Source organism: Balearica regulorum, chromosome 7, assembly GCF_011004875.1.
Source record: "Balearica regulorum gibbericeps isolate bBalReg1 chromosome 7, bBalReg1.pri, whole genome shotgun sequence".
NCBI lineage: Eukaryota > Metazoa > Chordata > Aves > Gruiformes > Gruidae > Balearica > Balearica regulorum.
In genome coordinates, this window is record NC_046190.1 from 11,162,847 (window position 1) to 11,190,010 (window position 27,164).

The 27,164-nt window shown below is 41.7% G+C and overlaps 1 long non-coding RNA gene across 1 annotated transcript; it reads right to left on the reverse strand.

Moving 5' to 3' along the window:
- Nucleotides 1-7,319: 7,319 nt before the first annotated feature.
- On the reverse strand, nucleotides 7,320-26,910 carry LOC142602488 (uncharacterized). The gene is made up of 5 exons (XR_012836236.1): nucleotides 26,793-26,910; nucleotides 26,398-26,607; nucleotides 18,892-18,987; nucleotides 8,260-8,371; nucleotides 7,320-7,610 (listed from the first exon to the last, which is right to left on the reverse strand). It is a non-coding gene; the product is annotated as an uncharacterized LOC142602488 (long non-coding RNA).
- Nucleotides 26,911-27,164: the final 254 nt, after the last annotated feature.

Consider the following 27,164-nt stretch of genomic DNA (forward strand, 5'->3'; position numbering starts at 1 on the left):
CCTCCATCCTTTTCCTGAAAAAAGCTCTTAAGGAAATACTAGTGAAGGTCCCATTTCCCTTCCATATATTCAGGAGTGACACCTCCTCCTTTGCTCTGAGGTTATTTATGGTGAAAGCAAAGACTCCTGCTTTCCCCCGAGTTCCCTTGACAGGCTCCTTCCAGTGGGACCCAGGACATTCTGCAGCCATCCTGACTCCCTGGGGTACAGCAGGCCCCTGGAAAATTCCTGCAGGTGCCTCTGTGGGATCTAACATCGAGGTTCCTCAGTTTAATAAATTACCACCCAAAACCTGACTCATAATAATTAACCATTTTACCTTCTAGGGACATAATAAGTAAGCACTAAATCACAGTATCAAGGAAAGAGGTTTAAACCAATATATTTTACTTTGTATTTGCTGTGGAAATTTCCTACCGCAGATCTGCTAAAGGCAGTAACTCACTAAACCACAGACTCAGTCACGCGTTTGAGTCTGAAGTGTGGTGGGATTTGATCTTCTCAGTCCATATGAGGACGTTAAACAACACCCACTGGAAAACCCATCATCTGCAACCTGGAACGGGTCCTGCACGATATCTTCCTCCTCATGCATGGAAGTGATCCCTCCTATCCAGCACACGCTTTGAGGCACATATGAGGTATAACGTATGATTTCCATGCTAGCAGTCCTGTCCCTGAAAGGAAACTGCTGTGGAAAAGGCGCCCCAAAGGAAATTGTGAGGAGAAGGTGGTCCTAGGCTTGCAGTCTGCTCTGTCTTCGTAAATGGCAAAGCTAGAGCAGTCATGATCAGACCTCACCTTGCAAACAGGTGAGCAGCCTGTTCAGCAGCTTTGCAAATGACTTGGCTAGCTTGAGCAAGTCTGTTTCTAACATCAAGACGAGACCAGCCACACACTCACTCATGCTACACCTCAAGGAACGTGACTTCATGAACTGTATCTGCCAGATAAAACATTAGTGTCTGCTCTGAATCAGACACTCTCCTGTACATCACTGCCAACGATGGATTGCTCATTTCATCTACCTCCAATTTCCCCAGTACTGATAGCAACAGATCCAAGAAAATTAGGTGTGATTTAGGGAGTCAGCCAGTCCTAGCAACTGTGTCTCTTCAACCATTTCAGCTACTGTGTCTTTTGGAACTGCTGGAGCTGTAATTAAGTGTTCAATGCTTTTGCATTTTTTATGATATGTTGATGTAGGGGTTTTTGTGTCCTTGTTAATTTGCTAATGAAACATGGCACATATAGAATTCATGTCTTGTGCTGGGACAATCTGTTTAGAAGACAGTGTCGGGAAACTACAGATTAAAATGTTTCCCAGTCAAAAAAAGCATAAGAATTTCATGCAAAATGATTCTATACTCTGTTGTCCTGGGGGGTACTTCTGAAAAAATAGGTTTGATTTTTATCTGTGCCAAAGCCAGTTAAAGGAGAACTGTTTATTACTCTATAATCTCATGATTAAGGGCAATTTGCATATTTGAAAAGGAAACTTGACTCCCTACAAGTTCAGCTTGTTGGAGTGGACCTTCAACAACAAAACTGCAAATCGGTCATTTCTTCTGGTACACCACCATCTGGCAGTACAGGTGGTGTTTTAAAAAAAAGCTTTTGTGTATTTCACCCTTCACCTGCTCTTCTTTAGAACAGCACACCTTCAATCTAAGGACTTCAAGGCACTGAATAAAAGCTGCCTTATTTCCAGTACCCATGGAGGGATGTAACAAGTATGTCCACAGTAGTTGAACCCACCTGGGTCTGCCTCAGCTGCTGTTTATAGTTCCTCATGGTTGTGAGTCTTAAGGTTCATATTTTCTTTTGTATCACAGTACAAAGTTTAAATCATTCTGCATGAACACTTGGTCAATGAGATGTCGTCTTCTTTCCCCACCCCAGTGATGTCTTTCATGAAGAAAATCTACCTGTAGATGTAATTACAAAAAAAAAAAAAAAAACCAAACCCTCTCCGTGGTGATTTTTTTCTCCAACAGAGTATGATATGACTTTGCATTCAATCAGCTGCCATTGGTTCTCCTTGAATATTTCCCAGCAACCCCATGCCAGGCCCCAAAATGGCTCAGGGCTGGAGTTAATATTCTCCCATTTGTTTGACAAAAAACAGTCACAAGCCATTGAACAAATCTTCCAAAACAGTTGACCAAACTGAGGGAACTGAAAACAACCCATTCCTCATCCCCAGCGTCAAATGTTTTTCCCAAGAGGGTTTTGATTTTGGCTTTAAAAATGTAACATGATATTTTTGTTTTTAGTTTTTCCAGGACAAGGATATTCACTCCAACAAAAATAGATAAGAAACTAGAACACAGTTAACATCCTGAAGAAGTCAGCAATCACATCAAAATGTATGGCTAACCCAGCTCTTGATTAATGCCAAGTGAAACTCGTGGCTCCCTAACTAAGAGCTCCGGGCAAAAGCAGAAAACTATCTAGAGTTGTTGCCAGCTGGGTTGTAAACACCAGAAAAAGTGCCATTTCCCCAGATGAGGCTGCAGCACATTTGCTAGTCATGGAAATGCTTACAGTTCAGAAGTGTCTATTTATGTTGCCCTGTGACTAACTGCATTATACGCACCTTGTAGGGACCAGACAGCAGCTCCACAGCCTATCATGCCTCTAGTAAATCACAGTGATCAAACCTGAAATACCCTTTTCTTTCTGTTTCTTTCCTTAAATGAAGTTTTTTGGAGAACAAAATACCAAGTGAGAGAACCGAAGTGAAGAAGTAATGATCTTGAGCCACGCACCCAGCCAGTTTACAACAGCACAGACCTGCTGCATACAGAGGAGTAAATGCCAGTTTGCACAGGCAAAAGATTGTGGTTCACCAAAGTTACACAATTCAGGTGATGTTCCAGTACCACCAAAAAAGCTAACGGCTTTTGGCTGAAAGTCCTCACTCAAAGCCAAGGTTTGGGATGTCTGTTCTGGGATTCTCCCCGTGTCCCCATTGCCTGCAGCAGGTGGGTTGGCAGCTTGATTGAGGTTTTAGCTACTCTACCTTTACAAAATACTCCAATCTTGGAAAAGGTCCAGAAAGACAATGAGGAAAAATTCAGAAGAGGAAAAAAAGTAGCTGCTTTTTTTTTTTTTTTTTTTTTTTTTTTCCAAAAAGGCTATTATTTACTTAGCTATTTTCAGCACTATGTCACAGTTATGGGAATACATAGGGGTCTGTGTGTGAATGACTTTTTTGGGCTTTGCCCCAGAAGCTTCTTTTCTGAAAGGACCTCTTTCTATTTTGCACTGTTTAGTAAGGATAATCACCACTTCTAACCCCCTTCACCTACCCTGAGCGCTGTGCTCCTGTGATCCTCACAGCAGGCAATGCTGGGGCTGTCCCAGGAAGGCAGGCAGGGGCCAAAGGGGCCAACCAGGCACTGGCCATAAGTGCCACCATTCCTTGGAGCCATACAGACCCCAAGGGAGTCCACAAGCCTGTTTCCTTTAAGCAAAACTGGAGCAACACTCTTCCCAGAGCCGCCAGAGGCAGAAGTGCCGAACTATTTCAGTTGATTCACAGCCTGACACCTCTGACCCTGGCTTGCAGACAGCGTGAATGCTCTAGATAACACATGAAAAAATACCGCAGTGTATTGGGAGAGACCGCTGTGTTATTTCTCATAGCGAAAACCAGTAGCTAGCTTTGGCGTAAAGAAAAACTGGCTGCTTCCTGCTTGTGAGCTCTCTCCCAGATGTCCTAGCCCTTTTTTCTGTGTTTGTGGTCTTTTTCTTTTTCCCCCATGAGTAAAAAGGACGTTGCTTCTTTGCACTAAACATTAATGATTCATGTCTCTAAGGGCTGTACTGGAAAATTTCCTAGATTATACACCTGCCTCCTCTAGGAGGACTAAATGTACCAGCAGTGGGTGGACTTACTCAGGCTCCTGTTAAGCAACATCTGTGGGTGGTTTTTTAGTCCAGCTGTTAACATGTGACTTATTCTGCAGTTAGATCAACTATGTCAATGGAAAGAGTAGGCTTCAAGCCTGCTACTGAAGGCATTGATTATAATAATTACTGTCACCATGAAATATCTTGCAAACGCCAGTGGATAGGCTCAGCGCTCACATGCCAGCTGAATAAATGAGATCTTGCTACTCACAGGATGTCAGGTCAAATGCTGCAAAGTGGTTTAGGGCAGTCATTCACGGATGAGAAATGACTACCAAGAAATCGGCCACAATCACAGCAGCCATCTCCTGCTGCTTCTATGGAGTGGCAGACCAGAGCTGCAACTCGTGCATGTCACAGAAGGAACCAGGAAAGTCATGTTGTAGCGATGGAAGTTGGTGTCTCCCATACCGAACAAAACTTTTTTCCATTATATCATGCAAGTAGAATACACGTAATAAAAAGTTTGGGGTTAATTTGTCACTGACAAAACAGGTTGAGAGGACATAAGGCAGTACTGAACTCTCTGACAAAAGGTAGCATGTTGGCAGCCCAGCTTTCTCAGGGCTGAGCCGCTAGTTTCGTTCTGACTGCTGACACAAGCACCCCGAGTGGGAAGGGACAGGCAGATGGGCACGGTAACCTCTTACACCTCTGCATCTGGAGTGCACAAAGCACAGCTGACAGAGCTGTCATACCAAGCCAAGCTAAGCATATGCTCCTTTCTAAAGGGGAACAAGAACGTGGCTATATGTAGCCACGAATTCATTTAGGTTGAAATTCTGGAAGGTTTGCATTTATCAGGAAAAAAAAAAACCCAAAACAAAAACACTGTGACAGCAAACTCACTAACCAGACTTAAAATTTGATTACAGGTTAATAAATAGATGTTATTTCTAATTAATCAATGAATCTAATTATAGCAATTATAGATTATGCAATTAATTATTAATAAATTAATCTTTCATTAACTTGCTTTTAATTACTTCCATTTTAATTCATTGATTTGTACTTTGTTTCCCTATCTGAGTAGTGTACTCCCTGACCCAGGAGATCCCTTCTGATCTCCCTCTTCCAATCTCTCTTGCCCGACTTTCCATTGACTTGACATTAAATTTGACTTCTTTCCCTCCCCCTCATGAGCTCCTCATCCATGCATGCAGTGGCTAAGGTCATCGTATCACAAGCAGCAGGAGAATCCTCCTGCAACCCCAGGAACAGGTCAGGCATGTTCCAGACCCCAGGAGCTAAGGCAGCAGCAAAAGCAGGAGGGCAAGGGGCTTTCTGTGCACAGAGCCGGGACAAGGCAGCTGCCAGCGGCTGGGGTTGTCTCTGGGGACGGGATCTCCATCCCCTCCCCTCTGGCCCCCTCCCAACTCCAGCTGTCCCAAGCATGACGGGGTGATCACCTTCCCTGCTGAAGTGGCAAAAAGCTCCCTTGGGGAGCCATAGGACAGGACCACAGACAAAGGGCTCATGGCAAGAACCCCCAGCAGCAGCACTGGGGCTTTTGGGGGGTGTGATGTGCAAGGTGGAGAAGGAAACAGGGAGGCAGTGCTGTAAGGAACCCTTTTTCCCCTGCAAGCTGGGCGGTGATGACACACCAGTCTGGATTAGCGTATGGCTAGTGTGTTGGTTTTGCTAGTTAGGGTCAACTTCAGAGCAGTAACAGAAATGCTACTCAGAAGTGTACTCAGAGATGTTAATTCTCCCTCTCAGACCTCCTACACGTGGAGTATACGAGGCCCGGAGTCACACAGCCCAAGCAGCCACGGCAAAAGCTCTTCTTACCTCTTTGCTCCCTTTTAGCTCCTGTAGCTGGAGGTGCTCTGGTTCCCAAGCTGCTCAGGGCTGATGCTGTGATAACTGCTTTCCTACTGCTCATCTGCTCATCAGCCAAAGTACTTAACTGCTGCTCGGGAGGCAGGTTCAGGTTTGGGAACAGCTCTTTGTTATGCTCACTTACTTTTTGCTTTCTCAAAACAAAGCGCTGCACTTGTCCATGAAATCTGTGCACTCATCGGATGTTTCCTTCACTTCCCAGGCTCCTGGCTGGTATTTGTGGGCTCACAGAGGGCAACAGACACTAGAAATTTGACAAGGGCAGTAAGATACTCACAGTTTCTGCATTTCTGATGCTTTGTTAACAGTCGTCTCGGTAAACATAATGATACCCACACTGTGAACACACAAGTGCATTCTCAAGAGCCTTCCATTAATCATTTCTGCTGTCAGGAATACCATTTTAATGCTTTCTACCCCTACAGAGATGCCAGACTTGGAAGTCTCTTAAAAAAAGAAAGAATATCACAGTTTAAACATTTACTTAAAGCTAAATGAAGGGTGATATGTATAAACAACTCATTTAGTGAAAAGACCAGCATAAAAAGTTGACAAGTAAGAAAAAGCAATTGAAAAGATTAATTTGCAGGATGCAAGTCTGGAGATAAGTCCTTGAGATGCAACATCTGATATTCAAAGATGCCTCAAAAAGTGATATGGCTCTAGGAATATTAAGTATTATTCAAATTGTACAGCAAAGAGCTATACTGTTTAAAACAAGACCATGACACTCTGAGAATCTCTATTTACATGTTATTTTTTTCTATTAATGCTCATACTTTTGCGTTCAGTTGATGACATTGCAATGTAGGGACAGTCAGAGCATCAATCTGAATAAATGTGTTAAGGGAAGTTGTTGAATTGTAATAAAACCTTAAGTGGATACTCTGACATAGAATCAGAATGTCAGAATTTCATTTTATCTTACTTTATGTAAAAAGTTTTTTGTTTGGGGGATATTTGTTACAGGGTGTGTCAGAAAATGTCAAAAGGAAAATTTCCAGAGGAAACCCCCATTTTTCATTGCTAATTTTTTTTTTAACAAAATCTATGAGAAGATCCCAGGTTGTCTTTCTAAGTTCTGAGGTTTATTCAGAACAAGTTCACAACCAGAGTTCATTAGTAGCAATATATTTTTACATAAGTCATACAAATGTTCACCAGTTTCCAGCTGACTAGTAAGCACTACCCTGCTCTGAACAAATTGTGCTATTCCATTGCAAACACTCCTCTGCTGCATTGATTTGAGTTTGATTTGGATTGAGAAATTCCTGGTGGAAACTAAACATGTAATAACACGGTGTCATTATAGTAATTTTTCTGATAACAATCACTCCTTCCAGAAGCACTAAAGAAAATTAAGTACTGCAGCAAATGAACCATGCAAAATTATTTTCCCACCACCAGTGATGACAGGAAGCATTTAAAACAGTTTTAAATGGTTTATTGTATGGGTGTAACGGCACATGGGGCAATTGCTCCAGTCTGAGAGCTCCATTGTACTTGTATTATTTATTATTACTTAAAGATTTGGGGAGCATCTCTTGCCACAGTGGTTAGGTGCTTATTTACTCATTAAAGTTGATAAATTACATGCACTCAGAAATACCTACCCATGATGCTTGCAATTATAACTACTGTAATTTCATCAAATTGGACAGAAAAATCACAGTAAAACATTAATCAGACAAAACCTAAACCTCAGCATCCTATCGGCAGCTTAAAATCTTGATAGACTCCAACAGTGCAGAGAACTTCAGCAATTCTGGTTCACTGTCAGCTGTACTCAGCCTTACATGCCAACTCGGCTAGCGACCTTGGAGCTGAACAAACAGGGACAGCATTGTGTCCTGAGCCACAAGAAGGGGTCTGGTCAAAGAGGCTCTTTCTTACATTGCAACTTACATTACAACTTGGCAGTCAATTCCACAGGCAGGGAACCCCACTGGGTCTAACATGGTTTTGCACAGAAAACCAGATGTCCTCCCATCTGAAGGTCACTGCAGGATACAGTCTTTGCTTTACATAAGCTGGATGAACGAACCCATAGGACACCCTTAACTTCTGTTGTCTACAGCCCCAAAAGCTTTGGCAGAGCTGTTGGGGCCCTTCTGAGAATACATTGAGCCATTTTACTCACTCTCCAAAAATCTAGATTTAAGACATCAGGGATGCTAGATCAAGCATAGAGGCCCTGAGGCACTTCTATGACACAGGTAAAGGCTCCCTTGAGAACATCATAAAGAATAAACTATATTCAAAGTTTTTCTCTGTGGAAAACCAATTGAGCAGCTCCAGAACCAACTCAGAGCCCATGCAGCAAACAAGTGATGAATTTGGCCTCAAGCCACACAACCACTCCAGCATTACAGGCTGTGCAGAGATGTTATCGCCTCCTCTCCTTTTGAACTTGTTCCATCCACTGAGAAGGAAAGCTCTTAAAGATTCATTAAGCTATAAAGCAGGCACAAGAGACAGGCTAGTGATCAGGAAACTCACCTGGGAATGAAAAATCCTGGGTAGCATATCGTGCTTTAAGGTCCTCGGAAGGCAATGTGTTTAACAGAAGTCCTTAAACAACTCCGTCCAAGGCTATACAGGGTCTTTGGGTCTACGAAAGATTTATTAATGCAAAAGCTGTCAAAACATGATGATGAAAATGAACACTAAATAATTCAACACATATATTTTCCTGCTAATTAAAGATTATAATCAAAAGTGCTAATGATTTTTGCAATCATGAGTTAAGTGTGTGGAAGGAAAAAAGAACTCGCAAAGGGATTTTATTAGAAGCAGTTCTGGGGTGTTGAAACAAGGCTGAAAGAAACAGAACATAAACAAGTGTTAATTAATCAGGCATGCTGATAGCTCAGTATCTGCATTTTCATAAAATTCCAGGCAACTCTCTCATTCCCTTCCTCATACATAGTGCCCCCCCCAGTTAATTTTGTCTCACTTGACTTTCCTAAGCTGGGTAAGGATCTGATCATAAATCAAGATATTCAAGGCAAGTGATTTTTTTCCATAGCAATCCAGTTTAACATCAATCAAAGAAATCTTTTATTTATCTCGAAGTGGGTGTCTAGCTAGAAAAGCAAAGCATTTCTCTTTTGTTTTATTTAGGCATACCATCACCCTATAAAATAGCCTTGTAAGGAAGGGCAGGGTCAGAGGAAGCCTGAAAATAAAAGGTATGTATCTCCTTATCTTAGGCAGGTTTTGTTCAGGTAACCGCTCAGTACAGTGGCCATGAAGAAAACAAAAGGGTAGTTAATAATCACAGTCATTCAGCACTTGAATTCCTTCTAAGAGATAACATGGCAACAGCCCAAAGAAGTATCTGTTGGTACCAGGCGTACATGACGAAATCCCGTTTGCTGCATAGAAGGAGGTAGACCATTCTCTCTTCTGAGGATCTATAAACTAGTCTTCTGTGAAAGGCACCACTGCAATTCATTTCACTTAGGAATATGTCAAATGGATCCTGACGCACTTTATGGGTTATGATACTTAGTGATTTTAGGCTTTAAAAAATGAGTGAAAAGTATTTTATCTATCTATACCTCTATGTTTCATGCAAGGTAAAGAGGTCCCTGTAGGAGAGAGAGAGAACGTCAACTCACATTTATAGGGGCAAATAAGAAGTCCCCTGAGGGACCAAACTCTTCTCCTTTTGTGGTTTCTTAATCTACCCATGTCCCCACTTGTCCTGGAGTGCTGCTCAGCAATTCATACAACTCCTTATACGTGTGGATATGACCACTGAAGGGCAACTACAGTCTGCAACTGATAAATTTCTCCAAAACTCCCGTACCTGCAGGTCAGAGGGAACAACTATACGTGTCCAGAACACAGTTACCCAACTTATCATTGGAGCACAACCCCAAACAGTGGTTTCAGCCACCTGTGCTTGCTGACATCTTCTTGCATCTTGAGACCTGAGGGCATAAGTCCCTGTGTCCCTATATCCCTATACAGTTGCACCAGTCTCCATACTCACCAGCAGAGTTCCATGCGCACACACACAGAGACCCAAACCCTTCAATTAAGTGATTCTTGGGAAACCTGTTCCTGTTACCAAGTTCCCCTCTGAAAATCTAACAAGTTTGTCTTCATGTCACTGATTCCATTTACGAAAATACTTTTTAATGAATTTGAAAAACCACTTCTTATGCTAGATGAGTGTTTTGAGCAACTCTGGGGTCATACCACTAGAGTTGACTGGATTATGATTTTTTTTCTAATTAATACCAGTATACCAAGACCCTGCAAATACAGAAGAAAAGTGCCACACAGGGAAAAACAAAAACTAAAGTTAGTTGACTTGTTCTGAGTCATTATTACTTTTTGGTACTGTTCTGTATACTAATTTTTCCTACTGTTCACAAGTAGTGATGTTTTAAAGAGTATTCAAGGTCAGTTTCTAAGTGATTAACAGATTATGAAGAATTTGTACACAATTTTATATTTTTCTTTTCTGTTTACATAAAGTCTTAATCAACATAAATCCCAAAATTCATCTTGTCAGAGAGAATATGGGAAAAAACAACAAAGATTTTCTCTGGCTTTTTGCTAGGCTTGTGTTTGCTTGAGAGAAGAAAAATTGTTTTACACCAAGGAAATGATGATTTACTCTTCTGCAAAAGTATTTCCTTCTTAGTCATCCAAGATGAACTGCAATTGAAAGGATAAGGAAGGTGGAAGAAGAAAGAATTTAAATTGGCAGAATGAAAATAACATTGAGCTATAGGAAGAATATTTTAGTGTATATTTTAAGCTTACTCATCAAGTAGGTTTTTAAAGCCAGAATATAACAAATAGGAGGTTTTCTCATTAAAAATCTGCAAAGCAGCATGCATTACATAAAGTCAGATATTTTTCAGGTGTTTGAATATCTTGATCCCTAGAAGCTAAATATGGACCTGATCTGAATGCAACAGAGACTGACTTCCCCATTGCAAGAAGCTGATGTGTTCATTTCCACCCATCCAAAATGAATGCAAATCACTGCTGATCTGAGAAAACAGATTTTCAGAATGTTTTAGAAGAAAAACTCGTCTGGAAGGGATCTCAAGATGTCATCTGGTCCTTCTTTCTACCTTAAGACAAGATCAACTCAACTATTCCTTACTAATGTTTGTCCTACAAAAAAATGATCTTAATAAAACTCCAGTGATGGAGTCATTCAGTAGTAATGACAAAAGGATTGGGAAAGTTTACCAATTTTCATTATGGTTTAATTGTTTTGAAATGTTAATAATTCTTTTGCCTGCAATCTTGATGGAAAAGATGCACCTGGGGAATTGCTAGAGGATATTAATTGTGGGTTTGTTACACTGTTGCACTGATTTGCAGAGGTGAAACAGTCTCACAGATGCAACGCTGAAAACCTGATCTGTTTCCTCGTTACGCCTGGTACCTCTCAGTAATATTAAAAACACAGTGTGGTGGTTGACAGGCCACTCCTTCCCAAGACACAGGCACTCTTACAATCAGCCTCAAGTAAAGGGAGCAAGAAAGGACCACGCTCACCCACAAAGGTCTGAGCCATAAGAACCCCCAGCTCCCTGCAAAGCTTGTGTTGTCCCAGTATTCCTTGTACACATTGGTAGTCCCGTTCACATTGATTGGGGTACAGAATCAATGCCACAACAAAATAGCTTTTTAAGGCATCTTGTCAGCAAGGAAGCAATGCTTAACCCTTCTCTCTTTCCAGAGGATAATGCAGCAAGTATTTACTTTCATGCGATTCACTGGGGTGTCCAACGTATGATGTTTCTATGGTCAAATTATTTTATCTTAACTAAGGATCAGTATTTGCAAGTTAGAAGGGTATGATTTACTGTCAGCTAGTAAGAATGGAAGATTGAAGAAAAAAAATTGACTGGAAGGCTGATTGCACTGACGTAGTTGGTAGTTATATAGATTTGTCAACAAAGGTCTAGGGTGACACTTGCTTCTTGTGAGGTTTCATGGGCTTCGCCTGCAGGTAACAAGAAGGCGGTAAGGACAGAAATAATTCCTGGTGGTAGAATGAAATACAGTGCAATGCCAAGTCACTCTTCTAGTGAGCACATGCTGCGGGCCCACGCTGGGCACCAAAAAACACTGATGTGGCTCAGCCCCAGCCGCAGCTGAGCACCACGCACCGCTCGCTCAGCCCTCCCCGGCGGGATGGGGAGCAGAATGGGAAAACAAAGGCAAAGCCTCGCGGGTCCCGTGGGGTAAGGACAGGTTACTGGGACGGCCAGGGAGAGGGAAACATCAGTGCTGGTAACGGAACGTTCACAGCGGGGGACAACAGAAAGCAATTTACCGACCCGATGACCGACCGGACGCCCAGCCCGTCGCGGAGCCGCGCCGAACCCGCCCCTGCCCGACCAGCCCCCTTTGATGGGGAGCATGACGTCACATGGTACGGAATAGCCCCTGGCCAGCCCGGCTCACCTGTGCTGGCTCCTTGTGAAATTAACTCTATCCTAGCCAGAACCAGGACAGATGGTAAAACAGGCAGATGGCAGCACTGGATTCATTGCGGTGTAAAATTAGCCATAAGGGTCAAAACCGAATGCTCTGAATGGAGCTCGTATCAGTACCGCTCACCTCCACTCAGACTAGAAACACGTTGTTCAGGGACAAATGTTAGCAAGGATGTGCTCAAACCCACTATATAGAGATGTAGTTAGACACTTCCCATAGTCTTTAATAATACTGGAGTGGTGGGTGGGAGTGCTGATGCGCCCACAGATGCTGTTATGCTACTATTTATCTTCACATTGGTAAATTTACTTAAAGTGGGGTTTTGATATTTCTCATTGTTGGGTTTTTTCCTGAGAAATTGCTTTTAGGAAGTTACAAATTGCCCAGTTCCTTGACTAAATAGCAAATGTTGTTCCACTTCAATTCAGAAAAGCCATTTGCTGCCAGCTCTGCTGTTACCATTGGAGCACTGTCCGTTAAATGGCTGGGACTTACTCTTCTTGACATTGGTAATATTTTTTGCTGTCTCAAGAGCAAGATGCTAATCAAACAGTATTGTTAAAGACTCTCCCTGGATGATCCCTTTCCACCCTCACTGCATCCTCCCATCTCACAGCTCTTTTACTCAGGGAAATCCACTTTCTTCAGGGAAGAGCTGTCTTCTCTGAAGGACACTTTTTTGCCACTGTTCTACCAGATGAAAGTTCAGGGCAGGTCTTTGGAGATGGCATAGGAGGCTAGGTGAGCAAGGATGGGAAGACTGCAGCTTGTAATGAGGGAGTAATGTTGTTGGAGAGGATCAAGTATGGAAAATCCTACCACTTCCTGGATTGTTCCGTGTGTTCTAATGTAAGCCTCCTCCTTCTCAGGCATCTGGGACAAGCAGGCAGTGGTGGAACCTTCAGAAAGATGTCTCATTCCCCCCATCTGGAAATGGACAGCCATAGTGATGCACAGAAAGAAGTGAAGCTGACTTTGATGGCCTGAAAACAGTTTATCCGAAATGTTTTTACTCTAATGAATAGTGTTTTACTTAAGGTAGTTGGCCAGTCTTTAATTACCTCTTTCATTACTTCCTAGAGAACTAACTGCAAACCAAATCACATTCATTGAATTTAAATTGCTTGGATCTGAGAGGCCTTTTCTCTGGGCTGTTTCGGAGGTCTGGTACTTGCTGTGGAAGTTATCCTGTAAGAACAGAACAGGCATGCTTCCCAGGAACCATGCCTTCTGATTACTGCAGCTCTTTTCCATTTGATCATTAGATGAAGACAGTAGAATCAAATGTAGAATTCTGCTTGACACTTGCTGTGTGTAAGCAAGGTCTTCACCACTGAGTCCAGCCCACTGCTTGTAAATGGACATTGTCTTTTCCTTTTATGAAATACCCTGTATCTTCATTCTCTCCTCCACTATAATCTCCACTCCAAATTGCTGTTGACCCCAAATCACATCAATGTGAATATTTCTGCCTCCTGACTGGCAAATGCTTGAGCAGTTTATGGATCTTGGGTTTGAATTCAGTGACTACAAAAAGTAGAGAGAGATCAGGGTCTTACCCCAAGTTAAAATCTGGAGACAGAATTTTGGGGAGCAGTTCAGTCTCATGGTGTTGAAGTGCTGAAACCTAGAGTATCTAGAAATGCATCAGCCTTTCAACTCCCCTACAACTCCAGGTGCCTACATGTCACATTTGTGTTAAACACAACTGTGCAAGGGAGCACCACATGTCAGTAAGGAGGAACAGCTTCTAATTTCCATCATTTTCCTCGTTTTGCACCAATTTCCTTCTTGACTTCATGCAAGGCAGCAGCCAACAGAGTTTATATTCTGATTGAATATGACCAGCTTGGCTGAACAGAACAGTTTGGTCTAACCCCACATTTGAAGTCAATTAAGCAACAAAATCTACAAACACAGCATTATTGATAGAAATGCATGTTTCCTCAGAAGGCAGCTATGACTACCCACTGCTACAGGCAATGCTTAACCAGCCAAAAATCCAGTGAGGAGATGGTTTAGAAGGTCCAGTTCCTTTGCACAGCTATAACTCTCCAATACTCAGTGGAGACATTTAGATTGGCCATAAACATGCACACACACACACACACACAAAAGAGAGCAAACAGATTTCACTGTTTACCTGCACAGACAGTGAAAAAGGTGCCTGAAGGGGATGGCTTGTCTGTCTGTGATGTGACCACAATATGGGGCAGAGGAGGCAGCAGGAGGTATCAACTCCTCCTCATAAAAGAAGGCAAATCTGAGGCTCTCAGGACCAGTGAAAGCATTCTTGATGATCTTATAACAAAAGCAGGTGAAAAATAAATAACTAAAAGTGCTGGTGTCTTGAAAGGTTCTCAGGCAGCTGCCCCTGCTGCTTAGCCTCATGCGAAGCCATTAATATGGAAAGTTTGCAACATATCCTGTGGCACTCCACTAGCAGAAGGCAGCCTCTCATCAGCAGGCCTTGTGCAGCCGAGGATCAGCTCTGTGATTTTGGTGAGCTAACAAACATCACCGGCCCAGCAGGAGTCCCCTTTTGAAGGGAGGGAGGGAGAGAAGCAGGGGCTCCAGGCTGCAGCAAGGCTAGCGTCAGAAAGCACATGCCATCCGCTGCTGGCATGTGATCTCTCTGTCAGTGGGCTGGGATACCAACAATGTGGTTTTCTGTCTCTCACAGCCAGCAAAACTAGTGGGGTTTGGAGGAGACCTGAACTTCCTTGCATGAGGCACACAGGTCACCTTTGGTTTGATTGAATTTTTTGAGGTATCCTGCTCTCAAGCAAAGTTTGAGTCTTAAATCCAGTTTGACTTTTTCCATGTGCAGTTCTTGCAGATTTCAGGACTGCATTTCTGAGTGCTGGGGGGCAGGGAGGAAACACAAAAAACCAAAAAAACTTGGCTTACAGAACAATAACACAGCCACCATTCAGTGGTAAATCATTACAAGAGGCTGACATGACGCTGGTTTGCTGGGTCTGAAATAGCGCATTAAACATTTCTGTAAACTGCTGACTTGAATTAACAAAAGAAAGTGAGAATGTGGAGGCTGAAGTTAACAGCAGCTGAAATCTCACTTAGGTGTATAGATCCGGACCCACAATTATTTAGGCACTTAGCTCTGATGAAAACTCTAGGATAAAAGCATTGTGGACCTGATCCGTTAGGGTCATGTTAACATGTCTGACATGAATTCTTACACCTTTCCACATGCAAACTGAAAGCCATGCTAGGGCAATAAAAGGTGCCACTGTGGTGTAAAATGATAGCAAAGGAAAAGAGATTGGCCCTAAGGCAATTCCACCTCCAAATGATTGCTCATTTGAAGTAGTATCTTGACAGAGTTCCCTCATTCCCAATGTAGAAACCACAGGTCAGACCTTATTTTACAAGGTGAATTAGAGCTTGTTTTAAAAGGTGAGTTCTGATGTGCCTTTATTTCCTGAAGCCTGAGAAAACACGGGTTGCAAACATTGCCATAGTACTTTCTTAAGCAGAGACAGCTCTCAAAAGCTCAAGGTCTGGTTCCCCAAAGCATGATGTGGTTGATCTCCCTGAATGCAAGCCAAGACAGAAATCTGAACCACCACTGAGAGAAGAAATTGCTATAGTGGAATTAGGAGATACTTTTCTTGTTCTCAAGATACATGATGTGGAACCAAAGACAGAGGAGAAAACAGAAAGCACAGAAATTCCCACATGCAGGATGCCACCGAAAGGATGGTGTTCAGCTTCTGGGTCATATGCTACATTGTTCACTGAATAAGACAAAGGTGAAAAGACACTATTACTTGTACAAGGTAGCAGAGGAAAGCGGTGGCATAAATCTCCCCCCAGACAAAGCAAAGACCAACTCAGTAGGACAGTTCCTAAACCAGTGCAGCTCCAAAGACTCATCTGCAGAGGGCATTTACCCCCTTAATATCACACCCTTGGAGATAGCAAGGATTTGATTCTTTTTTTCATTTAAATCCCTTTCAGGAGGAATATTGCCAACTCCTATAGACGTTGTATTTACTGACAAACTAAAGTTGTCATTTTTTAGCCTCTCAAATGTCAGAGAGAGAGTTAAGAAAAAGGTTGGTTTGTTTACAGACATTTTTAAAATGATGGTGGGGAGCAGCCAGCATAAGAAAGTTCATCTTTTCCACCCATTCTCATATCCTATGATCAAAACTGAAATCAACTAGATTTATCTCCAGGAAGATAGGTATGGTTTTGTAAAATGAGAACAGTATCCAGGTCATTCAGATGCTCTCAATGACTGTTGGTGACAGCAAAAATTCACGAAGAATGTCCGTGCTTTGAGCATATCCAACAGAGAGAGCTCAGTCCATCAACGTGGTGGTTGTGCTTAACAGCCTGCTGGAGCACGAACTGCCCTTTGCAATACCACAACGAGTCTGCTGCATAACCTCCACCAGGTTAAGGACAATCACACGATGGCAGAGAGGACTTGTCGTCCTTACGGCCAACACAGCTGAATGCTGGAAATCCCAGCGCAGCTCAGATCGTCAGCTCTCAGTGACTGGCATAAGGGAAGGGCACGCTAACCCTCAGAGACTGGCTAAATGCAGCCCTGTGACCCAAGGAAGCCTTTTGCTCACCCTTTTGCAATCTGCACACACACACAGACACACACATGAATGCAACCATACTCTGCTTTCTATGTTCTCATCATCTGCATGCTGGACTCCAGCTTAGATAATTTAACTGAATAAATATTTCATCACCCATTCTGCTTAGGGGAGGGATGACCTGTCCCAGCTCCCAGGGAAGATAATGAGAGATGACACTAATCTGAGCTATGTTATTCTCGAGAAGCTGGGGTGGGAGAGGAGACTGACAGATGGATTGAGAACCTCATTAACTCCTTCTTCAGAAATGTACTCCCTCTGAGCAACTCGCAGGGATAAAAACACCCTCAGAAGTTGCTTTTTAAGTCACTTAAAGGAAGAAGCTACAAGGGAAAAGCAAGACTGAAAGTGCTGTATTATTCTGAAGGAATACTGGTTACTTTTGGTTCATTAGTGCCTTTTATTTTGAAGGACTGCTAATCTCTTTACAAGCTGAAAAACAGTCTGTGCACCAGGATCCTTTCACCTGCCAACCAAATGCAGCAGTTTAACTCCATTCATCTACTACAAATGAGGCTTCAGGACTGAAAGCAGAGAAAACTATTAGCCATGATGAAAACTAAAGAAATGAAGCTTATACTGTCATGTACAATTGCAGCCTTAGGAACTAAGCTGATGTAGCAGGGGAAAAATCCTGACTGTAAAGAGAAATCATATGGTATGAAATGATTGACAAGTGTTTACAACCATTAATTGACATGAACCAGTGAAACACTTATGCTCCAGGGAAGGGTGGGAGTGCAGATATGTCTCCTGGAAGCTGTTCTCCACCAGTTTCTGGTAAGCCTACACAGATTCCTCCACCAGACCAATGCCCCGAATCATGATGGCACAGATAGTCTCTTCCCTAACTTTTTTTTTTTTTATCATTCCCAAGGGTCATCACTTAATTTCTCAGCTTACAAGACTCAAGATAGACATCATAATTTCTCTTTTTGACCTTGTCTTTTATTGGGAGCAAGAACCCAGGCAGACACAGGAAAATCATGGCATTCAATGATCATCATATATAACTTCTGGTAGCAGCTAGACAGATACTTGTTTCAGCTCCCTCTGGTAGGGCACATGATTTCCAGGCTGGAGTCCATGGACTCAGTCCCCTGTATTGACGGCTGTTACAGCAAGCCAAAGGCACCCAGCTGTGAGACATTACTGTTCTATGTCCAGAAATTATTAAGAAATTGTAGGATCTACCAGACAAAAGAGATGTTTGCTGAACCATAACAACTCAGGCTGTTTAACTTCCATCCTGAATTCTTCTTGGAGGCCTGCCAGCATCTCTTTATATCACAGTTACTCAAAATGTTTGCATAGAGAGAAAGATATTGGAGTACGATACATATAGCTCTTGCTTACAATACAATCTATACATGTTTTGTAAGCTAGAAGGGTTTCCTCATGATGTTTGAATCATGAAATTACAAGAAGGAACAGATGCAACAGATATAAACATCATATATTTTAGAGACTAAGACATCCTGGATTCACCCTGCCTCGTACACTCAAGTGACTGTGACAAGATTGAAGGGTTTTCTTTTGCAACATCTTGATCCAAGCAATGAGGAAGCTGGAGATTGTTGTAGCAGTTGCCATTGTTCAGAGGTAGTTGATTACTAGTTGCATTGCAGATTACAGCGTCCTTTCAAAGTGGATCAAGAGACAGAGATCTTCATGCCATCCTTTCACTCTTTACCTGCATTGTCCCTGTTAGTCTTAACCAGTAGCTCCTGAATTAGGAACCTGTAGGGAACTTAGAGCATTTCCTCTTAAAACAGGAGTCTGACATTGTCCTTATTCTACACTCCTGCCATGCTTCTGGTCTGTGGGATAATTTGCTTGTCCTGACACTAATAGTGAGTTTTGGATGCAACACTCTTCGTATTCTTGTAAATAAGGATTTTCACAGATCTGAAAAAAGTTAGGCGTTCAAAATCCTTATCAGGCATACTTACTTACTCACTTGAGCTCTATCTTGGATACATAGTTACCTTGCACATACATACATTGATACCTTTGCAGTCTTGGTCCAATGATGATCTCCCCTGGTTCTGCTGGATGAGCCTGTTGTGAAATACCACACGCAGTGTGGCAGAAGCAAATGTCTTTTCTGGAGGAAGGGAATGGTGCAGAAAAATAGAGAAGGTTACAACTGCATTAGCAAAAGTGACATGTTAAACTTGTAAAATCTTTCCGTCAAGGGCCATTTGCACAGTACTGACACCTGAGGGTTCTTGCATAGAACATGAAGCTAACTTTGCAACAGACTTTTGTCACAGTACAGATATAGACAAAAACAAGCTTACCTCCTTGATCACTAGCAGAGTTCCAGCATCAAGACTGAGAGAGTGCTGATCTCTGCACAGGGAACAAGGGATTGTTTGGTTGTTGAGGTTTTGGTGTTTGGGGTTTTTTTCTTTTTTAAATGAAAGTGTGTCAGGAAAAAGTGAAGTTATGGAGATACGCAAAATAAGGGATTGGTGGATGTTCTGCTTTCTCCCATCAGTGATAATCAGGCAAGTTTTCTGAGTAGTGCTTTGTTGAGTGAGAACCAACTAAAAAACATTGGACTAATGGGTCTTGTGTTTAGTTAAGTGGTTTGCCCAGAACCTAGTGGTCTGTACAGGCTAATGCTGCCTTGTTGTGTGGGATTTGTACTTTACACTAGTGTTACACCAAGATTCATTGGCAACTCTGTCTATACAAGGAATGCAGAGCAACGGTCCCTGTCCCTCGTTCTAGATCCTCTGGGAGGACTTTGAGAAAATAGTTGTTGACGTCTGTGGGAGCAGGATCATGTCCTGTGACCTTACCAAGTTTCCTATGCTCCTTGTTCTCGCCTCATTTAAAAGCCACTTATGAAACTTTACTCAAACTTTCCGAATAATTTTGCTTTTGAATATAACCAAGCCTGGGAAAATGTATTTTCATAATGGGAAGTTTGGGAAAGTTGTATCTGTGTGAAAACAAAACAAAACACAACAACACAAAAAACCAAGATGGTATAATTATAAGCTGTTATAAAGCTTCACTCTAGTGTTTCTGTTAGCAACTGTTGCAATGACAAAACCAAAACCAAGGAACAATTGGGAGGGGATACTTGCAGGTATGAAGGAGGAATATCACAAGGAAGTCATTCACGTTTTTTGTGGGTTGGGATTTATGTAGCAAGGCACATGTGTTTGTTAGACTGCATGGGGATACATTTTGACTGGATGTGAGGAGCAGATGTATGCACAGTACACGGCTACCTGGGAACAGGAGGAACTGGAGTCAGCGGCGTAAGAGGTTTTTTCCATTGCTATGCTTCTTGCTTGAATAGGCAGCTGTTAGCATGCTGGGTAACTTATAATGCCGTTGGTTAGACACAAGGTAAAATTAAGGACCCACATTTGATCTCCAAACACTAAGATGTTAAGGTTCTTAGGGCTTGATATTTTGACTAATACAAATAGCCTTGGAGATAACAGTCAGTGTTTCATCTCCACCTTGGGAAATTCAATGGTTATTTGAAGAGTCTTTTTTTTCATTCTATTTTGCTTTTCTTTAGGGAAAAGGACCTGATCCTGCTGCAGCATTGATTTAATATAACTCTTTTAAAGTGGCTTCTTGCAGTTTTCAGGTTTGCTTGAGATTTAAAAAAGTTAAAGAAAACAGCATAGATCCTTTTATTCTCTTTGCCAGCATGACAAAAAAATTATTAGATTCAGGATTCTAAATGAGAAGCTATATCAAGGAGGAAACAGGCCACCAGTATAAAGAAAAACGATGCTTACGTTCTTGGAAGGACTGTGGAAGAAAACTAAAACCAACACACTCATACACAAATGCATTAAGGCATTATGAATGGATCTTTAAAAGTTCATCTGAGTTGAATCCAGACTTTCAAATTCCAACCTGAGGTGACTTGTATTTCTTCATTAATTACATTTAAACAAAAATCTTTTTATGTTCTCCTAAACTAACAAGAATGGAAGGAAGAAGATTAGAAATGTGCAATTGCAAATGCTTTTGACCCTGAAGGTCTTCAACCCTGTTTTTAAAGAAAATCTAGCCAATAGTCTTCTCCAAAAGTGGTGCAATCCACGATTAAGAGAATGACAGGAGCTCTAGCAATAGTGGTTTTGTATAAATGGATTACTTTTTTGCCATTACTTTTTTCTTGCTAACTCAGACTTTCTTTTCCACCAGGACCAAATAGAGTGAAAGAAACTGAATTTATTTTTCTGGCCCTGCAAGCTCTCTTTCCCTAGGTTCCCACGGTGACTGGAGGGAAGCTCGCACACTGACTGCAGACCACTGCAAAGCCAAATGGCTCAGAAGTCCTGGGACTCTCCCAGGCAGCCAGCGTGCCCTCTCCTGCTCCACACAGCTGCAATGGGGATGGGTTGTGGGGTGACAAGCACGAACTTCTGCTCTCACATCTCCAATGAAGGCAGCATGACCCCACTCATAAGTTATCAATGTAGGCCCTAAGTTCTGCTCCATCTGCCCCATCAAAGCTGCTAACCTTTGCCTCTTAAAATAACTAGTATAATACTTTGCCATGTTGCAGCAATGTGTAAAAAGCCGATCCTCTAAAGGTTAGAAGGGGCCTGTTCATCATCTCAAGGTTTCTGTAATTGTTGCAGTTTAATCTCAGCCTGCATTCTTCTCTCCAGAAGGAAAGGTTTAGCATGGGATTTCCTGGCCAGAAATGCTATGTCACCTGATTTTGATTGCCAAAGAGTCTTTATTGTTCCAATCCTGTACTTCATCATAATGTTATAGCCAAAATCAAGTGCTCAGAAATGGGGAAAGGAGACACGGTGTCTGAAGGAGGTGATTTTTCTCCAATCTTACTCTGCCTGCAGCTCCTCATTAGCTACTACATCATATCCAGCTGATGGATGGACCTGAAATGGACCTGATTTGATTCAGAACTAGACTTTAACCTAACACTAATAGTCTGACCCAAGTCTTGCACTGAACCTGTAGGAAACGGCTGGAACAATGCAGAGCTTTGGCTGCTGGCCAAAAGCAGAAAACATGAAAGTAAAAGAATATTGCTTTGCTTCCAGTTTCCTGCAGCATTCAGAGCAGTGACATGAATAGACAACTTTTCCCGTGGAAGAAGCCAGCTAAAGCAATGAATCGGGAGTCTCTGTAGAGCACATTCCCAGAGGGAAGTGCAAACCAGCAACAAGTGGCCTTCTGGTTCGGACCCAGAAGCAATAGTGATTTTGATCAGGTTATAGCTGGATTCAATTAAAATGTTTTCTCCATTATCTGAATCTGATATTGTCCCTCCTTTTGCCACATACCAAGAGGTGCACTGAATCCCACTAGCCCTGAATCCTTCCTGGGCAGTTTGCTCAGCCAGAGGCAGGGCCTGGCACTAGAAATGCAAGGGAATTTATTTCATTACCTTTGCCAGTATATTTCAATGCACAAGCCCAGCTGACACACACACACAAAAAAAATTAAAAAAAAAAAAAAAGGAGTGATTTTTTCCAACATTTTCCCTTTGATTTCAATGGATAACATTGGGTTTGAATTCTGATTATTACCATTGTAGGACTTTGGGATATTTGCTGAAAGGAATTGACTTGAAATCTCAGAATATGGTTGCTTAGAGGATTTTTATCAGTCCTTTTGTATCCTATTTCTTAAAAGTTTTCAAAAGACTTTGCTTTTGAAATGCCTTGAAATAAATTTCACCTTCTTTTCCTACTAGTGATATGAAAAAAGCTTCCAGAATTTAACACTTGCTTCATGTAGTCCTTCTTGCATGTTTAACTGCATTCTTTTTATTTTGTTAAGATTAAAATAAAAAGTGTTTTTAAAAATATATTTTAACATAGGTATCTTTAGTTACATAGAGGAAGAACCTCAAACCAAACAGGCTTTAGCCAGCCAAAACTTCTTCTACCTGCTATTGTGTATGTGACAGTAATCAGTAGCAGATCCTTGGTGAAAGACCATAAGAAACTAAACATACATATAGTAACTCTCTCTCTGGAATCTCATCCCCAGAGTTTGGGTTGCAGCTCTCTGTGGGAATATACACCAGAGAGATGCACAAATCTGTGGTTTATTCTGCCGCAGTCATTGGGAAAGCTCTTCATTAATTTAAATTCTCTGAAGGGTTCAGAGAACTGAAAGGAAGGCAACATCCTTGAGGGATTTTCTCAGATGCACAGCATAGCTACTTCATCATACCAGGAAATGCACGCTATCTTATATTTGATAAAGTATAATTAGAAATGTCTTAGCTATTAAATATAAGAGGCACATATTATAGGCAGTTTGCTCGTAGACACTGGTCTCTCACCTTCCATCCTGCCTGTTTTGCACAGGCCCAACTTTCCTCCCTCTTGAGCCCCTCATCTTAGGGAATATCCTAAGGCATATATTCAGAAGAAAGCACTGACTGTGTGTATAATGTTAGCTATATACATGTGCAACTAGCCTGGCTAATGGAGATACCTAGAGACACCAATGATAGATTTCAGTTTTCATCACAGTGATGTATCATAGTTTTTTGTAACTTCTGAGATTCCATCTTCAACTTTTTCCTAGAAAGCCATTACCTCATCTGCCAAATACAGAGATTTTGCCCCAGCCTCATGAAGACTGTGATATCATTGTTTCTTTTTAACACAAGATATTTTTTAAGAGAAAATGAAGGTGTGCTTGGATTACAAGCAAAATTGATTTTCTCTTAAGCATAAAGTACAAATTAAAGTGGAAATCTTTCAAACGTTGAGATGTTTCAAAAGTGCTATTGAAGAAACAGGGCCAAAAAAATGGAAAACAGTCATTTTTAAAACCATATATTACACAAAAATTCTAAGCCAAACTTTTCTAAACAAAGAATTCACAATAGTGAAATGGCTGCTCTTAAGGTGAAAGTTAATATAATAAGGATTACTGTGATATTGCTTCAATATGTAAGAGCCAATCCATATTTATGGATGCACTAATTAAGGCACTGAAAGAAAATGTCTGACATTAAATAGAAAATAGAAAAGTAAATCATGGAAAGTGCCTAAGAAAGGGATGTTGAATAATTAACTGGCCTAAGATTGACCCAAAATCCTTCTTATTTTGTCAGCATTGCTATTATTTTTTTTTTTAGCACTTCCCATTGAAATTGTGCTAAACCTATACATGAAGTATTTTGACAGAAAGTTCTACCAGCCCATTTTAGGATGGGATGAGCAAACCCATGGAACTGCCATTATGGGGACCTTAGATAACTAGCGTTTACTTCTCCATAAATGTTGATGGGATTTTAGGTCATCACGACTTTGTGAGCCACCTCTGAAAGAACAGTGTCCCGGTCGCATACACAAACCCTGCACATGGAGGAAATAGGCATGGTAACTGCAAGCAAAGTAGCCATCTGGCAGCTCTGAATGGTTTGCAAGTGTGAGGTTGTTATTTGTCTGGGAAAGCGCAATGAGGAAGTGCAGGTGCACTTTACGTTCATTTACATTCATGCAGTACATATACACAGCACCAGGGACACTATCTCATTATGTTGGTGAAGTTATTACGTTTGAGAACAGCTGTTGAACAAAGTGCATGACCTAAGGCTAGATGTACAGAGAGATGTAAGCACCCAGGTCCTGCAAGACATGCCTGAGATGCTGCCTAACCCAAAGATTTCTCTTTCCTGTTTGTTCAGCCTTCACAAACTAGGTTCTGCAGTGTCTTTAAATGCCGGAACAGGGCATGTGAGCTGCTGAACAGCATTAACAGGACCAGCATAGTCCTGTCCAGGCATTCTTCAGGGCCTAGAGGGCTCTCAGAGCAGTACTCCCACTTTGGGCACCTCACCCAAGTTGTCCCATTCCTTACTGCTCTCGCAGACAGCTGGGCTCAAACCCCAGCTATAACTACAGCAGGCAGGGTGAGATGTTGAATCTGAGCCCAGGTGGCTTTCCGTTCCTGGATAAAGGTACGGGGATGAGAAGAGCTCTCCCCTATTCATGGCATTTTACCCACAAGAGACTGATTTCAGACAATTCCCTTCAAGGAGCTACACATGCTGAGTAGGGTGTGGGCTCTTTCTTAGCCACACATAGACAGCTAAGCCGCTGGCAGAAAACACTGAGTCGACAGTTGTCTGCTCAGTGTCTCCATCAGTATATGGCAGCTCCCCAGTAAGTGTGTTGATTTGTAGCTCTCAGTTTTTCTAACACATTTTATGGATAATTTGGTCCCTAATTCAGGAAGCTAGAAGCACAAGGTAAGGCCAAAGTAATTTATGGGGCTCTACCTACAGGTCTTTCACTGATTTCCTACCTGAAATTTTCTGGAAGCACCAATAACAGCCTATCTGGGCTGACTTTAGGGCAGAAGCTCTGGAGTTCATCCACAATCCCTGCCCTTAATCACAGCACTTCTCCATACTGATCCTGAGCTCATTACTGCAGCTGAAAAATCTGCGTTTTTCAAGGTCCATCAGCTGGTCTTGTTAAGTCAAGATCCTTGCAGAAGACTTGTTCAGATAGAGGTCAAATAGTGGTCTCAGACAGAATCACAATATTCTGAGTTCTTTAATTCCTCCCCCATAAAACTGAACTGTGGAACAGAACTGCATGTCCAAGAAAGTTCTCCATGTTGATTTGCCCTTTGAAAAAAGAACTTAATGAGAAAATCAAGTGTCCCTTCAGTGGAATTACATTTGAAAATGGAAGCACAGCAAGGCAATTTGCCTCAGTAACTAATTTCTGATGTCTGTAGCTTAGAAGCATCAATACTTTAGCAGCCACTGGTTTGGATAATTGGAAATAAGGGTGATTCTTTCACAGAAACTGATGTGAAGGCTGGCTCAGCCTGGATTTCCACTCTATGGGCTCATTTTCAGTGTCAGACTGAAAACGACTTCAGGAAGTATTCTCTCCTCATGATTCAGAGGAAATAATTCATTATGGAGTCCAGCCCAGGAAAAAAAAATCTATTGCAAAAGTAAGAGGAGGTACTGTGTTTAATTTGAGTAAAGGTTGCTCAAAGTTTGTTTAAAAAAGAAAAGCTTAAACTGTTCTAGACTTTTCAACCATTAAAAGTTCATTAGCGTTGCCAGGGTAGCCTGCAAACTTAAGGGTGCATGGTGTCTTAATTTGGTTATATCTGCACACTTTTGGCAAGCTCTGTTATCTCTTTCTGCCTTGCTCCATTATCATTTATTACACACTGAGTGGAAAACATTACACAAGCTGGCAATGTGTGAGGCAGTGTGAGTCCCACAGTGTTGCTTTTCAGAGCATATATGAACTTTTCCCTCAGATTTTAGTACATGGAAGTTCAAATCTTTGTGCTTCCATAGGACTTTGATAGAGTGAGGCTGAGAAAGCTTGGAAACCACAGACTATTTGCATTTCCCCTTCTTTCTTAAAGCATAGAGAATCCCCATAACACAATAAGTCATTAATACTAAAATAGAGGTAATCAGCAACATAACCACTAAGAAAACCACATTGTCAGATCATTGGATAATATGTTCAAAGTACTATAAAACTGACACACTTACCTCAGCAAGGAGTAACGGGAACCATCAGTACTTTTCCCTCTGTTCTTCTTTTCTGCTGTTTTATTATTCACCTCTACATTACACCGTGATCTGCAGATCTGCAGTTTGGCCTGGGGGACTCTGTCTCACTGCTTTGCAAGTTAATGAACTTTTGCACATTGACTGCATCTTTGGACCACTGAGGTCTGTAATACACACAGGCAGATTGACCTAGAGACGAGAGGCAACCAGAGGTCAGTGTCCTTCACTCTAGCTCTCCTTGAGGCACCATGTGCCTGAAGTCGCATCACAAGGAAGGGGCTGTGCTGATGAACAGTTGCCCTTATCAATAACGTAGAGACCCCCACCCTAGTACAGGTGTCCCCATACATATCAGGTGCTAGAGCAAAACATACTATCCCAACATGAATCTGTACAGTCCAGTCTCACTTTAGGATCAGAGGCCTTTCCTTATCTCCTGATGGCTCCCTGGATTTCGTTTTGCTGACATTTCACAGAAGACACCTCAGTTACCACTGACACTTCAAATATAAAACAAATGGTGTTGCAAAAGACTCAGAACAAATCACCCTTCAAATACAAGTGACATAAAATTGAATAAGTCATGGCTGAAGAACAGGCTGCAGTAAAAAAATTTCTCTGCTCATTTTTTTTTATGAGCGTTATCTGCATGAACGTCTGTAGATACATATTTAAAGTAAATATTTAATGATTTCTCATTTATTTATACAGCATTATCTTTTATATCTGCAATGAAGAGATGGTGT